Below are 15,000 nucleotides of genomic sequence, written 5' to 3'. Positions count from 1 at the left end.
TACTTCTCCAACCGGCACTGATAATCTGCTTTTTGTCACTGTACGTTTGCCAGATTTGCTGCGCACAGAAATGTTCTGCACATTTCCTATAAATAAAAGCACACACGATGTGACTGTGTGTGTCTGCTTCTCTCCCTAAGCATCATGTCCTCAAGGTCCATGTGTCATGTGGCCACTGTGTTTAAACAGGGACCTGTCGTGGGTCGTGCCATCCAGGTGTATGAGGTGTTACATGGTAGGTGGTACCCCAGCATGTTGTGGGCTACTGCACACGCTCACTATTAGAAGAAGAGAAGAGGTCACGGGACAAGGGAATGGGGTGGAGTCCCTGGCGTGCTGCTAGGTGAGTGCAGAGAAGGTGGTCTGGGGTGTTCGGTTCATACCTGGTGGAAAGGTAGGCATGGCATTGTGAGGCTGGGACTGGGTTGTGCTTGGAGGGTGTGAAGCTAGACATTCAGGGCAGCGGGGAACGTCCAAGGAGAAGGTCTGAGCCTGCCATGCAGATGTCACGCATCACGTGGAGGCACCGGGCAAGGGCTCAGGAGCCACCCAGCCTGTGCCTTCTGAGTGCCCTACGGGAAGTCCCAGGTGCCTGACTTGGGGTTGATGTCCCTCCTCGTGGAGTCTGAGGACAAGTATGAGGCACTATGGGAGTCGTCTGATGGGCTGAGCAAGATGGAAACTCTTTTCAGTAGGAAAGAGGATCTAAGGGTAATTCTTGTGTTGGGCTGGGGCACAGGTCAAACGCTCTGAGTGGGGTCATTGTGCCCGAGCACACGGGACCCGTTAATGTGCTTAGGCAGAGTGCACTCAGCCGGTCCTTGCGACCCCAGTAGGATCCCGGAATGCAGATCACAGGGCCATGATCTTTGCCATGTATCTCCAATGAGTTCTGCTCCCCAAAAGCCTGCATTCCTAAAAATTTCTCTGGTCCCTTCATAACCTCTCTGGTCGCCCATCCCCTCTCCACTATGATCTGTTTTCACGAGCGGTGATGTGCGCAGAGCCTGGCATCCGTACAGAGCACCAGCATGGAACCAGTGGTGAGGAAGGTCACCGCGGTGCTGGCATAAGCTGGAAATCAAAGGCACAGCGGGAGGATGCTCTGCACACGGGGGACTGCCCACACCGGGTTGTGCCCGGCCCCACGGGCAGAAACTCTGCCTGTCTGCTGTTTGCATGCCTGTTTACAAGTGGCGATGGCCGTGTTTATTTAGGAGGGAGTCGTGCTCGGGGAAGGAAACAGGCCAGCCGTAGCTCGGGACGGGCATCTTGTGGTGGGGCTCTCAGGAACGCCCCTTCAACAGCTTCCTGTGAGTGTGACTCAGAAGCTGTGGCACCCAGCGCACTGGCAATGTGTCCCGCAGAGTGTTTATAGCCCGGGGTGAGGAAGTAAGAGCACGGGCATCGGACAACGGTTTGCTTCCGCTCTCTCTGCTTTACACTGAGATACAATTCACCATTTTAAAGTGAACGCTGCAGTGGCTTTGGGCGCATTCACCACGGTGTGTGACTAACGCCTGCGTGTAGCTCCAGAGCATCTCCAACATCCCTGCCACCCGTTGTGGTCATTGGTTACGGCTGCCCTAAGAAACAGATCTGGAGGGATTGATGGGCAACGTCTCTCTTTTCTTGCTTTATTGATCCATGCGTACAGCGCCCTCCATCCATCTATTCCTCCATGCATCCATTCATCCTGCATCCATCCGTCCTTCCATTTATCCATGAATTCACCCAACAACCCATCTATCTCTTCCTTCATCCACCTATCCATCCATCCATCCATCCATCCATCCATCCAAACATCCATCCATCATAACCATCTATCATCTATCTATCTATCCATCCTTCCATTTATTCATCCATTCACCCAATAAACCCATCCTTCCCTCCAGCCATCCACAAATTATCCATCCACGTATTCACCCACCATGCATCCATCCTTTCATCCATTCATTATTCCATCCATCCATCCATCCATCCTTCCACCCGCTCACTCACCCATTCATCCATCTATCTACCATCCATCCATCCATCCATCCATCCATCCATCCATCCATCCATCTATCTACTCATCTGTACCAACTATCTATCTATCTATCATCTATCTACATATCTATCCATCCATCCATCCAACCTTCCATTCATCCATTCACCCAATAAACCCATCCTTCCATCCACCCACCCACGATGTATCCATCCACCTATTCACCCACCATGCATACATCATCCATCCATCCATCCATCCATGCATCTAACCATCCATTCACCCACGCATTCATTCATCTATCATCCATCTATCCATCTACCCATGTATCCATCCCTTTATCCAACCATCCTTCCACCCATCCATCCATCCATCCATCCATCCATCCACTGACGCATCCATCAATTACTAAACTCATGGTGATTTCTTCTGGTGTCATCCACAAGGTCACAGCATATGCACTTACCCTACCCATTCAGTGCCTATGGCCATGACTGCGGGGTTCTCTCCCATCCCATCTCACATGTATGCCTGCCGGTCTGTCCCTGTCATGAGTGAAGGGGTGGCCTTGCTCCAACCCCTCCCCCCGCAACACATATGGAGACTCAATGCCTCCAACTGCAGGGTACTTGGAGGAGACTGCACATCCTGGTGGATGGGACACACCCAAGGCCGTGAGTGACCAGGCTGGCCAGCAGCCAGGCCTCCTAATCCACACACTTTCTCCATTCACTTTGTGGCACAGAATATTACAAAAGTTTTCCTATTGTTCCTGCTTTATTAGTAAAAATGCCACTTGTTCAAGCCAGGTTTTTTCCTTGGTCGGATCATCTTGTGCCACAGGATAGCACACACACACACCACAGGGACTTTCCTGTGGGAACAGTGCAGAGTAAACCCTGGCTCATTTCTCCCCGGGCGTGGCCTGCTTCTGCTTATTCTGTACATGAGCTCTGTGCCCTATCACCTCTGTGCCCTATCACCACATGAGTTCATCCCAGAAACAAAAGCACGCAGCAGAACATTAAGAAGTGGGAAAAGTGTCCCAGAGCACCCTGGCCCAGCCCACTTCTCTCCCTGAGACCCAGAGAATGTGACATGGTCCTGCTCCCAGCCCTCTGGCTGTGTTGTCCCTTGCTCCTTCTCATCCTCTACCTCAGCAGCTCTGGATTGGGGGTGATTCTGCCCCATAGAAGACACTTGGTGATGGCTGGGAATAGTTTGGGGTATCATAGCTTTTGTGGGGATGCTCCTGACATCTGGTGAGTGGAGACCAGAGGCACTGCTCAGCACCCTACTGTGCCCAGGATGCCCCACATCAGAGGGGGGATCCAGCCACCATCCATGATCTATATATCCATCTGTCCAACCATATCTACCTGTTATCTATCTATCTATCTATCATCTATCACAGTGGTTTGTGACCAGCCATGACTTTGCCCCTCCCGCCAGGGGATATTTCCGGACACTCCAGCTTTGGGGGGAGGAAATGGTACTGGCATCTGGCAGGTGCAGACCGGGGATGCCACCCAGTGCCATACAGCGCCCGACAGAATAAGCCAGCCCAAATCCCACCTGTGCCATATCAGAGAGACCGCGCCCTCACCCTGTGTATCTGACACTTGGTTCTGTCCAAGACACACCCCCTTGCCCCTGTCTTCCCACAGCCCCTCTCTCTGTCAGGGGTCCGCCCGTAAACAATATCGAGGTCACCCAGGGTCCCTGCAGTCAGCCCAGCACCCGTTCCTGAGCCTCTCTGGGGGTCCGGCCAGCGCCAGCGGCTGCACAAAGAGCACCACCTTCAGCAGACAGCATGGTCCTGCGTTGGTCCATGCCTCCCTGCCTCTCAGCCACTGGCAGTCACAGGGGACGGCCTCCCCTGTGGTCCAGCCTCTGTCATCTGCTAGCAAGCCACAGATTCCACCTGTGTGGCGTTGTCTCCTCGGGCCCACCCGGCTCTCAGCCCGGCGCTCAGAACGGGACCCCCAACCCGGTCTCTTTGTAAAGCTCAGCTCCACAATTCTCAGCAGTGCCGGAAGCTTCCGTGGCTTTTCTGGGCTGGGTGCTAACATGTCACTCTCCTCCTGGGGTCGTCCCCAGCCACACCCAGAACACACAGAGCCCATCCCTGCCCCTGCTCCCATTCCCAACATCTTTGGTGCCACATTGATCTGGCAAGCCCCACTTCTGCCAGGAAGCCCTCCCCGATTTCTTCCCACCCCGAATCCTTGCAACCTGCAGCCCAGGTCTGCAGCTCAATATTTTGAGTCCCCCCCTCCCCCGGCTCCCGGAAACACTCAGCACTGAGCCCGGTACATGATGACGTTTTCAATGCCTGGATCAGTGGGACGGCAGGCTAGCGGTCGGGCAGTGGGGTAAGCGGAGGGGCTCTGGAGGCAGAACGCCTGGGTCTGCTGTGCTTGGGTGCCCTCCTTGGCCTCTTCCGGCCTCGGTTTCCGCATGTGGAGCAGGGCAATAATGGGGACGCCGTCCTCCCCCACCCCGCAGATCCCGGCTTGGCTCAGGAGCACACACAGTTGCGGGATCCGTTCACGGCTCCACAGAGAAGGCGCACCCCGCGTCCGTCCGTGCGGCTGGCGAGCGTACGGACACACACGGCTGGGGGCAGCCCAGCGCTGTCCCTGGGGACGTCCCTGTAGCTGCTCCCTGAGCTTGGACACAGGGTCACGATTCCCTGTGGTGTTGCTGGCCCTGGGGAGAAGACGAGAGGGGCCGTGACAGGTGTGGGTCCCCTCCCGGGGGCCCCGTCCTCAGTGGGGGAAGCAGAGCGAGGTGGCAGGTGCACGTTGGGTCCTCGTATCCTGCCCGCCTACCCCATTGCCTCCAGGGACATGAAGGGGGATGTGAAAGGGAGGGTCCCAGTGTGGTGCCTTGCCCGCCGGTGGTGACAGCAAGGAGGGGATGCAGACGGAGGGGCTGGACCCGGAGCAACACCCCCAGGAGGGGGGTTGGTGGAAGGGCTCGTCTGCCCGGTCACGGGGCATCTCCAGGCGGGCGGTGGTCGTCAGCGTTTACCGCTGTGCGTCGCTACCCTGTCACCAACCATCCCTTTCTCCCTGTCCACCTGTCCTGAACATGGCAACACAGGGTGTGCTTGGGTCGGGGGTCCCACCTGAGCCTCGCACAGGGTCCAGCGGCCCTGCCCGCCTCCCTGGGGTGTGGCTGAGCGGGGATATTTCCCACGGCAAGCGGACCCACATACGTTTCTCCAAGCACCATCCGGAGGCTCCTCCGGGGACCTGGGTCCCATCTGCCTCCCCAGACCTGATCACCAGGATTTGGGGGCCGCCTTCCCACGGACACACCCCCCTCCCTGCCCCGACGCTGGCACCGGCCGTGCCCCGACGCCCTGCCTTTCCTCCAGCACGGAAACATCCGAGAACGTCCGGCCCCGCGGGCACCATTCCCACCACAGCCACGGGCTTCTTCCTGGGGCGGTGCTCATTCCCAGCCCCCGGCGCGAGGGCCCCGCCCGTGACCATCCGCACGGCACCGACAGGACAAGGGCCCCGAGAAACGGTCTTCGGTTTGGGCGGAGGAGCACGTGGCCTGGGGTTCCGCCTCCTCGCGACCCAGTGTGACTGACCCCTAGTGAAGGCCAACCGGCGCTCCAGCCGCGAGCCCCCTTCTCCCCAGACGCTGCTGGGGGGCAGCTTGGCACAGGCTCACATGCCCCATGGTTTTACAGGATCCGGCACCCTGAGCTCGTCTGGGGGGTCTCAGGGCCTCCCTGTCCCCCCGTTCAAGGACCCCTGCATTGGCTGCCCCTGTGGCGGCCCCAACCGCCCGCCCAATGCGGGGCTCTGCTCGGCTGGCACAGGTGCCTTGTACCGGATGAGTGTTTGCAGGAAGGTTTCCCGGCTAGGCGGCTCTGCACACTCTCTCTGGGGGTTTGCTGGGCTGGCTGTGCACCACCGCCTTTCGCCCACGTCGGCACCGCTGAGACCCTGTCCCCGCCGGACCTCCGGGATTCCCAACAATATGCAGGGATGCAGGGCAGGGCAGAGCGCTCACCTGAAGTCTCAGACGGCCGCCCACTGTGGTGCCTCAGCGTCTGGTGTGGGGAAGCCCGCAGTCCTCATTTTGCAAAAGCCGGCCTGGCCGACAGAGGTGCCCTGAGTGATCCGTGGCCGTCCTGTCCTGCCCCGGCAGGTCTCACGGGGGCATGGCCGTTGCAAAATGCAAATTCGCTGGGGTCGACCTCTGAGCCGGCAGCCACAGTTGGGAGGCAGGGTGGGTAGAGAGGAAACTCGTGTTGAAATTTCCTGTGTAAGTAACCGTCTGCCCGCTTGCTGGCTCTGTCGAGGGCCGAGCCCATGGGGCCCCCCACCTCCTGTGAGGCTCACCCGCCGCCCTGCCTGAGGCGGGGTGCCCGCCTCACAGCCTCGACCTCACGGCTGCTTTCGATAGGCCACGGGGAGACCCTGCCACCCGGCGAGTGTTGCCCGCAGGACGCAATCCGCTGCGCGCGGGCGGGGAACGAGGGCGATCCTCCTGACTTAGAGACGGAGAAGCAAGCGTGCCCTCCCACCCAGACAGAGCGAATTCCTGTTTTGTTTTTTTTTTTATTTAAAAAAAAGTGAGAAAAAACTGCTAGCAGAACATATTTCCTTTTGCGGTCTTAAAGCTGTGTGCACTGCGACATCTTTTGGTGTGTGGTCAGAACGGCCCGGCTGCGGGGCAGGGATGGCCACGCCTGCCTTTGGGGGGCTCCCGGCTCACTCCCTGCACGTCCCACGGTGGGGGGGGGGGCGGTCGGCGTCCACAGAGGCGGGGAGCGGCGGGGAGCTGGAGGGCAGAGGCAGACGTTTCCGCAACGCAACGGGGCGAATTCACCCCGGGAATTCGGGGGGCGGGAGAGATGCGGAAGCTGCCGGAAAGACATACCAGGGAATCGAGCTCTGAGCTCCCGCACCTGTGTCTTGTGGACGGTGAGTCACTTCTGGGGACCTGGTGATGGTGTCACGGGGCCACTCTTCCACGGGGAAGTGCAGGGTTACCATTGATGTGCGTTCTATAGACTTTCCATTTATCTGAACGTATCTGTCATCTATCTATTGTTGATATATGATCTGTGGACTGTATCTATCTGACATTATCTGTATTGTGCCATCATCTCACATATTTCTGGGCATCTATCTATTATCCAAGTATCGGCCATCTATTACCTATCGACCGTTCATCTAATTCTACCTGTCATCTTAATCTCCATATGAATTCTATCATCTGTGTATCCATCTGTATTGATAATTTATACTCTTACTATCTATCAATATTTAGCTATACCTATTAGCCACTCTAGACTGTGGTGCTCCTATTTTGGAAGCGCACACTCACGAAGGAGGGGTCGGCCCCACACAGAGGATGAGGCCCTGACGTGTTGCAGAAGGGGTGGGCACATCTCTCCCACAACACCGTGGATGGGCGCCATTCGAGAGTCCAGGCTGCCGGACTGCTGGGGGATGGTGATATTTATCAATGGGACCTTTATCAATAGGATCTCTTAGATCCTGGATCTGTAGGGTCCTACTGGGTGGATATGATCTGTAGGACTCTGGGTGCCTCACTGTGCCTTGATCTTCCTGACGTAAGTTCTCTCATCTTGAAGCGGACCAGGTGGGATTCACCTGCAGCCACTGTCCTATCAGTTCCAAAGGGGGCAGGTTGCAGTGGCCAATCATAAAACAATCCCACGGCAAGAGTTAAGTTTTTTAAAGGATGAGGTGAGTACGTCTCTGCCAGATCTGTCCTCATGGACTGAACGCATCCAAGGCCGTGTCCTGCAGTCGAGACCTCTCTGTGAACACGCAGCTCTAGCTCAGGGTTGCAACCCTTTGGCTGTAAGGAAGAAGATGCTAAATATTTAAGCTTCGAGGTCCACTCGGCATCCGTTGAGCTCCCTGGACTCTGCGGTTGTCATGAGAGTGGCCAGAGGCGATGTGGAACCAAATGGGCACAGAAGTGTTCCAATAAAACTTTATTTACAAGAGCAAGGTGGGGGCCAGATCAGGCCTGAGGGCTGAGTTTTTGAGCCCTGCTCTGTGCACCCCCCCATGCACGTGGTTGACCTCAGGGTGGACCAGTGAGGACCCTGGGCATAAAGCTTTGTAAGTTGAGGCTGGCTGTCGATGCATATTGTGGTGGTCGTGCTAGGTGTTGGTGTACCTTGCACGGAAAGGGACTCATCTCCTTCACAGGGTCTGAAAGGTGTCCTAGGCCCCAGAAATGTCAAATTCATCTGCCCAGGGACCAGCCGCACACAGGCCAACTGAGTCCCTGAAGCTGGCTTGTTTGGGGTTGGTTCCAAGGAAGCGAGAGGGACCGGATGTGCCCTGGGGAGCCAGGAACGGATTCTGAGTGACTTAGCAGAATCTGCAGGTCCCGCAGGGAGAGCAGGACCCGAAATAGCAGCTGAGGCCCTGGGAAATCAGGCTGCACGTCATCCGAGCCCCCGTTAAGGTCTGGCCTGGATGCATAGGTCCCTTGGCTGCCCTCCCAAGGCCCCCAGCTGGGGACAGAGAGGCCGGGCTCGGGCCCGGTGGGCCCCAGCCCGGTTCCTTTCAAAGTCATGAGTTCCCTTCTCATGGGAGATTCCACCCCAAGACCCCCAAGCTCCAGCTGGGCACTCGCACCTGCTAAGGGGGCGGTCATGTCGGTCGTATGGCTCCCCTGACCTGCCAACGGCACGGTCATTTTCTTACGCACAGCCTCCTGTCCCCAGCGTGCAAGCCCCTGGAAGCAGCCCCTGGGCCTGCCAGCCCCTAGAAGGTGCCCATGGACAGTGTGGGACACAGGGAGGTGCAGGAGGGAAGTGTGACTGAGGGGGGATCAGAGAAAACCTGTCCTCGGGCCGGGGCACATTTACCTGCTCTCGCGCCTGGGGTGGAGTCGCCGGGAGCACCTGGTCCTTCCGGGTGACAGTTTCTCTCAGCGGGAAACAAAGTGGGGTTGACAAAACTCCTTCCGTGTCTTGTAGGACACTCGAGTGTCTTGTACGGGACTCATGTTTCAATCCCTGGCACCCCAGACAGAAGGGCAGGGACCTAGTGCCCTCATGCGTCTCCAGGACAAGCACACACCCCACAGTGCCTTCCGAAAGCTGAAATTGTCTCTAGACATGTACTGTGTCTCAGATCCTAAGTGGACGCAGGGGACCCCATCTCCTCGGCCACTCAGAGGGGTCTTCACACCCAGGTGCAATACTCAAGTGAGGGCTGGAGAAGCACGTCCCTCCTCTCTGCACGAAGAATGACTCGTTAAGAAGGCTTCCAGCAGCAAGTCCTGAAAGCTGGTAGCTGAATCCACGAGACCATTATTATTATTATTATTTTTTTTTTTACTTAATAAAAAATCTAGAGACAAGCCCTCCAGGGTGGAGTGGACAGCTTCATGATGTCATTGAGGACCCCTCTCTTTTCATCCTTTTCCACCACCCTTCTTGGTAAATTAGCAGCCTTCCCCCCACCCCACCCCCCCTGTTGCCTCATGGTACAAAGTGGCTGCCACAGCACCAGGCGTCACGTCTGCACCCAGGGCGGGAGAAGGAAAAGAGCTGTGCCAGCCCGCCCTCCTCTGAGGTCCGGCCTCGTGGTAGGAAAGCAGCCTCTTGGTCAGCATCCCTGCTGCCGACTTCCTCATTGTGGTCAGAACTGGGTTTTGTGGGCAACCTCGGGTGCCCAAGGAGGTCAGCCAGGAGTGACCGTGGGGGCAGAGTGCGGCTGCGTGCAGGAAGCTGTGGTCAGACCTGGGTTCTGTTGGAGCCCAGGGGCCATGGCTGGGGTGCACGGGGACCCAGAGGGTCTGCGGAAGGACCGTCTGTCTGGCCAGGTCTAGTTCCTGTGGAGGACGCCCTGGCTTCCCGCGAGCATTGGCTTCAGCATGAAGCCCGGGAGTCGGCCTGTTTGTGCCCAGGTCCCTGCACGCGGCAGGCTCCCTGGGAGCTGTCTGGGCACACGATGAGGACAAGCAGGAAACATCGTGACAGCAACCGTTGCCGTCGCAGCTTTCCGGGCACTTCCTGCACATCCCCCTCATCTGTCCGTGGCTGCCGTACCGTCAAGCCCAGCTGACCGCTCCCCGCTCCCCGCTGGGGCTGAGGCTGCAGGGGTTCGGGCTCGCGCCCGCCATGCTGCACCCTCTCATCCAGCGCGATCACCTGCCGCTTATGGGTGGGAATGGCATTTCGCAAAGGAAGGTGCGTGGGTTTGAATTGGAAGGGGGGGAGCCTGAAAATTATGTCCAAGCGGGAACCTCTGGAGCCTGTGGGTACAGAGCAGGTGTGATTAGTTACGGATCTGAGAAGAGCTCATCCTGGATCGGGGTGGCCCTCTATATCCAAGGACAGGTGTCCCTATAGACACAGAAGAGGAGACAGACACAGAGGAGAAGCCACGTGAGGACAGAGGCAGAGATGGGAGGGACATGGCCATGAGCCCAGGGACGCCTGGAGCCCCAGAAGCTGGAAGAGGCAGGGAGGACCCTCCCCTGGAGCCTTCGGAGGGGGCACGGCCCCGCCCCGCCTGGATCTCAGCGGCCCTGCCCCGCCTGGATCTCAGAGGTCCTGCCCCGCCTGGATCTCAGATTTCTGGTCTCCAGAGCAGGGGGAGGATGAATCCCTTGGAGGGGAGCACGGCAGGGAGCAGGTGGGCAGACGTGCAAGGTGGCTTGGAGCGACCGTCACAGCCCAGGGAACCCAGAGCTGAGCAGCCGCCAGGGGACAAGGGCTCTTCTCCCTCGTGTGCCTTTGTGAACCTGACCTCCATACTCACAACACAAAAACTCACCCGTTCAAAGTGCACAACTCAGGGACATTTAGTACGTTTCGTACATTCGCAATGTTGTGCAACCACCACCTCCGTCTGCTTCTGGAACACGTACACACCCCCGCCCGGGAAGCGGACCCCGTCCCCGTAAGCGGTCAGTCCCTGTCCCCCTCTGCAGTTGCCGGCGACCGGGAGCCTGCTGTCTGTCCGTGCGTTTGCTGATTCTGCACGTTTTCTATAAGTGGCATCGTGTGGGATTTGTCCCTGGGCGTCTGGGTCTTGCACGGGGCATCCGGGATTTCCAGGGCCATCCAGGCAGCAACAGGTGTCAGAGCTGCCTTCCTTTTGGCGGCTGAGTACTACTCCCCCGTGTGCAGGGACCACGCTCCGTTTGTCCTGTCCCCATGCTGAGGACGAGGCCCTCGGGCAGGAACAGTCTGACGTCATCTCACGCACAAGGGGCCCGTGGACGCTGGTTTCCACCAAGAGATCACGGATCCGCCGTTCACACTCTGCTGTGCACCTGTCACGAGCCTGCCGAGACCCGGTCCAACCCCAACGCCCCTCTGCGGACTCCGTCCCGGGGGAGCTAAAACCCATCCTCACTGTTGGTGAATCCTGCATTTGCAAATCCGTGCACTAGACGCAATCTATTTGGAACCTCCAAAATCAACACTTGATTGGGCGATTTTCAGTCCTTTGCCAGCACGGGCAAAGCATCCAAAAATGGGAGTCCCCACCGGGCACATTCCCAGTAGGGCTGAACGAGGTGATGTCCTGCCTTCTCTTTTCGGCTCACGCTGCCAAAAGGGTCCTTTCTGCAGTTGATTTAGAGCCATGTTTTTGGGTTTGTTTATTTCGGTTTTTTGGGGGGGGGATTCAATGAGGTGAGTTTATGCAGAAACACCATGAATGAGGGTTATGTATGGACGGGTTGATGGAAACGTGGTGACTCCCGTGGTCCCCCGTGGGGACGCTGCTGCAGTTTTGGCTAATTCAGGGTTCCCGGTGACTCTGTAGGAGATCACTACCGTGAATCCTGATACCTGGCTGTGCATGGGGTCTGTGCAGACCCAGGGTGAGCACTACAGCCCCGCGTCTCAGGGGTCCTGAGGTACCACCCCTGGATCGCTCCTCCAGGCAGTGGAAACGGGACATGGTGCAAGGGCGGGCGCATGCATGCACCCCGGCTCCTCTTAATGGCGAGCCCTTGCTTCTGGGCACGGTCGCCGTGCACAGGTGAGTACAGAGCGGTAGAGACGTCTGTCTGTGGGAAATGGGGACCCCCAAGATCCCCATGAATCCATGGTTCCCTCTGCTGCAAGGTGTGGGAGAAACGAGGAAGTGTGCGTTGGGTGAGGCCCTGCAGGGACAAGCCTGTGGGGACCTCGACCAGCCCGTTTCCTGCCCGATTCCTGCGATGCTTTCACGCCCGGCGGTAGGAGGACAGAAGTCGGGAGAAGTCAGGGCTCCGTGCGGTTCTGACGGACGCCGAGTTGCAGGTGTCATTTTGGAATGTCCGGGTGCGAACGTGACAGGAGCCCAGCCCTGCTGTTGGTCCCCAGACCTCAAGTCCTGTGCATGTGGGGGCTTTGCACTAGGTGCACGGTCCGCTCTTTGCTCCAGGCAAATGGCATCGTCGAGTACCGAGGAGGGTACCGCGTATGAGGGAATCGAGATGCCCACACTTCCTTGTGCGTGCCACGAAGACCAGAGCCCCGGGCCAGCCCAGGACCCTGTGCCCTGCACACCTGTACTGGCAATACCTTTCCGAACAAACCTGACCCCGAGAGGCGGCAGCGACGCGGAGCCCCCCTTGCATGGGTTTGCAGGAACCACGCAGCATGCTGGCCTGCTGTCCTGTCCAGTCACCTCTTTCCGTCTCTGCAGCTCGGGGTGCATCCTGTCGTCATTGTGAGCGGGGTGAGGACACGGGAAGGGAAGCCACACAGCCTCCGCCCTGCGCACCGCATGCCGTGCGCTATCTGGCCCGCCCATCTGGCGGTGGCTGTTTGTCTCCAGGGTTGGCATCGATGAGACCATGCAAGGAGATGAGCTCGCAGGTGCAGGAGGCCCAGCATGCGGCCAGGCCACAGGGTGTGGGCCTGTCAACCACGCCCCAGGCTCTTGGGAGCAGGCGACGAAGAGCCGGTGTCCCCGTGTCCTGCTGCTCAGGGAGGTTGTGTTGTGTTCAGTGCTTTGTGGGTCAACACGTGCACAACAGCCCAACAGTGCAAACAGCCCAGCGTCCACAGATGGATGGAGAAACGCAATGGGGGTCCATGCATGGGTGGAATAAGACAGAGCTCCAACACTTGCTGTCCCCTGGATGGACCGTGAAGATGCGATGCTCACGAGAGAAGCCAGACTCACAAGGACACGTCATGTGTGGTTGTGCAGAGCGGGCAGATCCACGGAGACGGGGAAGCAAACGGGTGGTTCCCGCCGGCTGTGGAGGGGGACGGCGTGTGGCCGTGCCTGGGGACGGGGTCTGCTCTGGAGAGGATGGAAGGTTCTGGAAACAGACAGAGGTGGTGGTTGCACCGTGTTGGGAACGTGCTCAGCACCCCAAGCTTGTACATTTTAAACAGGTGAATTGGGGGCGCCTGGCTGGGTCAGTCGGTGAAGCATCTGCCTTCGGCTCAGGACGTGATCCCAGAGTCCTGGGATCGAGTCCCGCATCGGGAATCCCTGCTCTGCGGGCACTGCTTCTCCCTCTGCCCTTCATCCTGCTTGTGCTCGTTCTCTCAAATAAATAAATAAAAATCTTTTTAAAAAAAGTACATAAACACGTGAATTGCATCTTAATGAGAATCCATCCGTGCCTTCCAGCCCAGCACGCGGCCCCGCACCAGACCAGACATGCGACGGCCACACCTGTCCACTCCCGCCGGACGTCCAGGGCCCCCCGATCTCTCCCCACGCACAGAGGACTCAAAAGCATCCCCATTTTATTTGTGAATTCGTTTATTTACATTTTTTAAAGCTCCCTATTTTATTATTTATTTATTTACTTATTTATTGTTAATTTTTTTTAAAGCATCCCCATTTTAAATCGCCGGATGTGTGAGTCTTCCCCAGGCCGTCTGTCACAAATTACCACCACATTCTTAGCTGTGGTCACCGTGCCGTATGTGAGGTCCCCCAGAACTCGCTCGTGTTCTCGCGGAAAGTTAGTGCCCTTGGACCAACGACTCCGCGTCTCCCGACCCCCAGCCCCTGGAAACCACGGTCTGGTCTCTGCATCTGCGAGTCTGAGTATGTTAGATTCCACGTAGAAGTGCGAGCGTGCAGAATGTGTATTTGTCTGAAGTATTACGCTCAGCGTCATGCCCTCGAGGTCCACCCATGTTCTTGCAAATGGCGGGACTGCCTGGGTCGTCAAGGCTGAGTGATAGTCCACTGCGGATATAATAAAAAGTATAAAACTATATTTAAAAGTATGTAAAAGGTATAATATATAATTTATATATAAAATATAAAATATATACATAAAATATAAAATACACAAAATTGTGTATAGTATATAATGTATATTATGTCATAATTAAAATATGTTATATATAATAATTACTTAATATAATTTATAATATATGAATTATATTTATATATAATTATATCCATAATCTATAACAATATAAAGTATTGTATTATATAATATATAATAATACAGTAGAACATATTTTATGTAATTATATAGTATATGTAGTATATAGTTATATCCAGATTATATTATAATTATCATATATAACATAGTATAGGTAGTGTATAATTATATATAATCAAATATAATCTATATATAATCAAATATAATCCATATGTAATATAATATAACCTATATATGATCTATATAATAAATCTATATACAATAATCTATATATATATAATATATATACGATTATATATTCAAATATAATCTATGTATAATACAATATATGATCTATATGATATAATCTATATATAATATAATGTAGCATAATATAAAATATAAAATATAACATGATATACTATATACACTACATTTCCTTTATCCACTCATCTGCGTACACTTAGCTTCCCGTGCTGGCCATTGAGCAGCACTGTGGATGCCTGATTCCCTGGTGGAATATTAACACTGAAACGAGGTGTCTGTGTCCCAGGATGAACACGGGATGTCACGTACACATGTGCATGGGTACACACACGCACGCACACACCCTCCTTGGCAAACACGAAGCGCTCTCTCGCCAA

At 55.8% G+C, this 15,000-nt stretch overlaps 1 protein-coding gene across 2 annotated transcripts in view; it reads right to left on the bottom strand.

The window, feature by feature from the left end:
- P2RY8 (P2Y receptor family member 8) overlaps positions 1 to 6,504 on the bottom strand; it is a 42,078-nt gene extending 35,574 nt beyond the window's left edge. For both annotated transcript variants that reach the window (XM_027607312.2, XM_027607311.2), the window contains exon 1: positions 6,023 to 6,504. The gene's annotated coding sequence lies outside the window, so the exon portion shown is untranslated. The remainder of the gene's footprint in view (positions 1 to 6,022) is intronic.
- Positions 6,505 to 15,000: the final 8,496 nt, after the last annotated feature.

This window comes from Zalophus californianus, chromosome X (genome assembly GCF_009762305.2).
Source record: "Zalophus californianus isolate mZalCal1 chromosome X, mZalCal1.pri.v2, whole genome shotgun sequence".
Taxonomy (NCBI): Eukaryota; Metazoa; Chordata; class Mammalia; order Carnivora; family Otariidae; genus Zalophus; species Zalophus californianus.
Note: the sequence above shows the minus strand (reverse complement) of the source record. Positions and strands in the feature narration are given on the sequence as shown.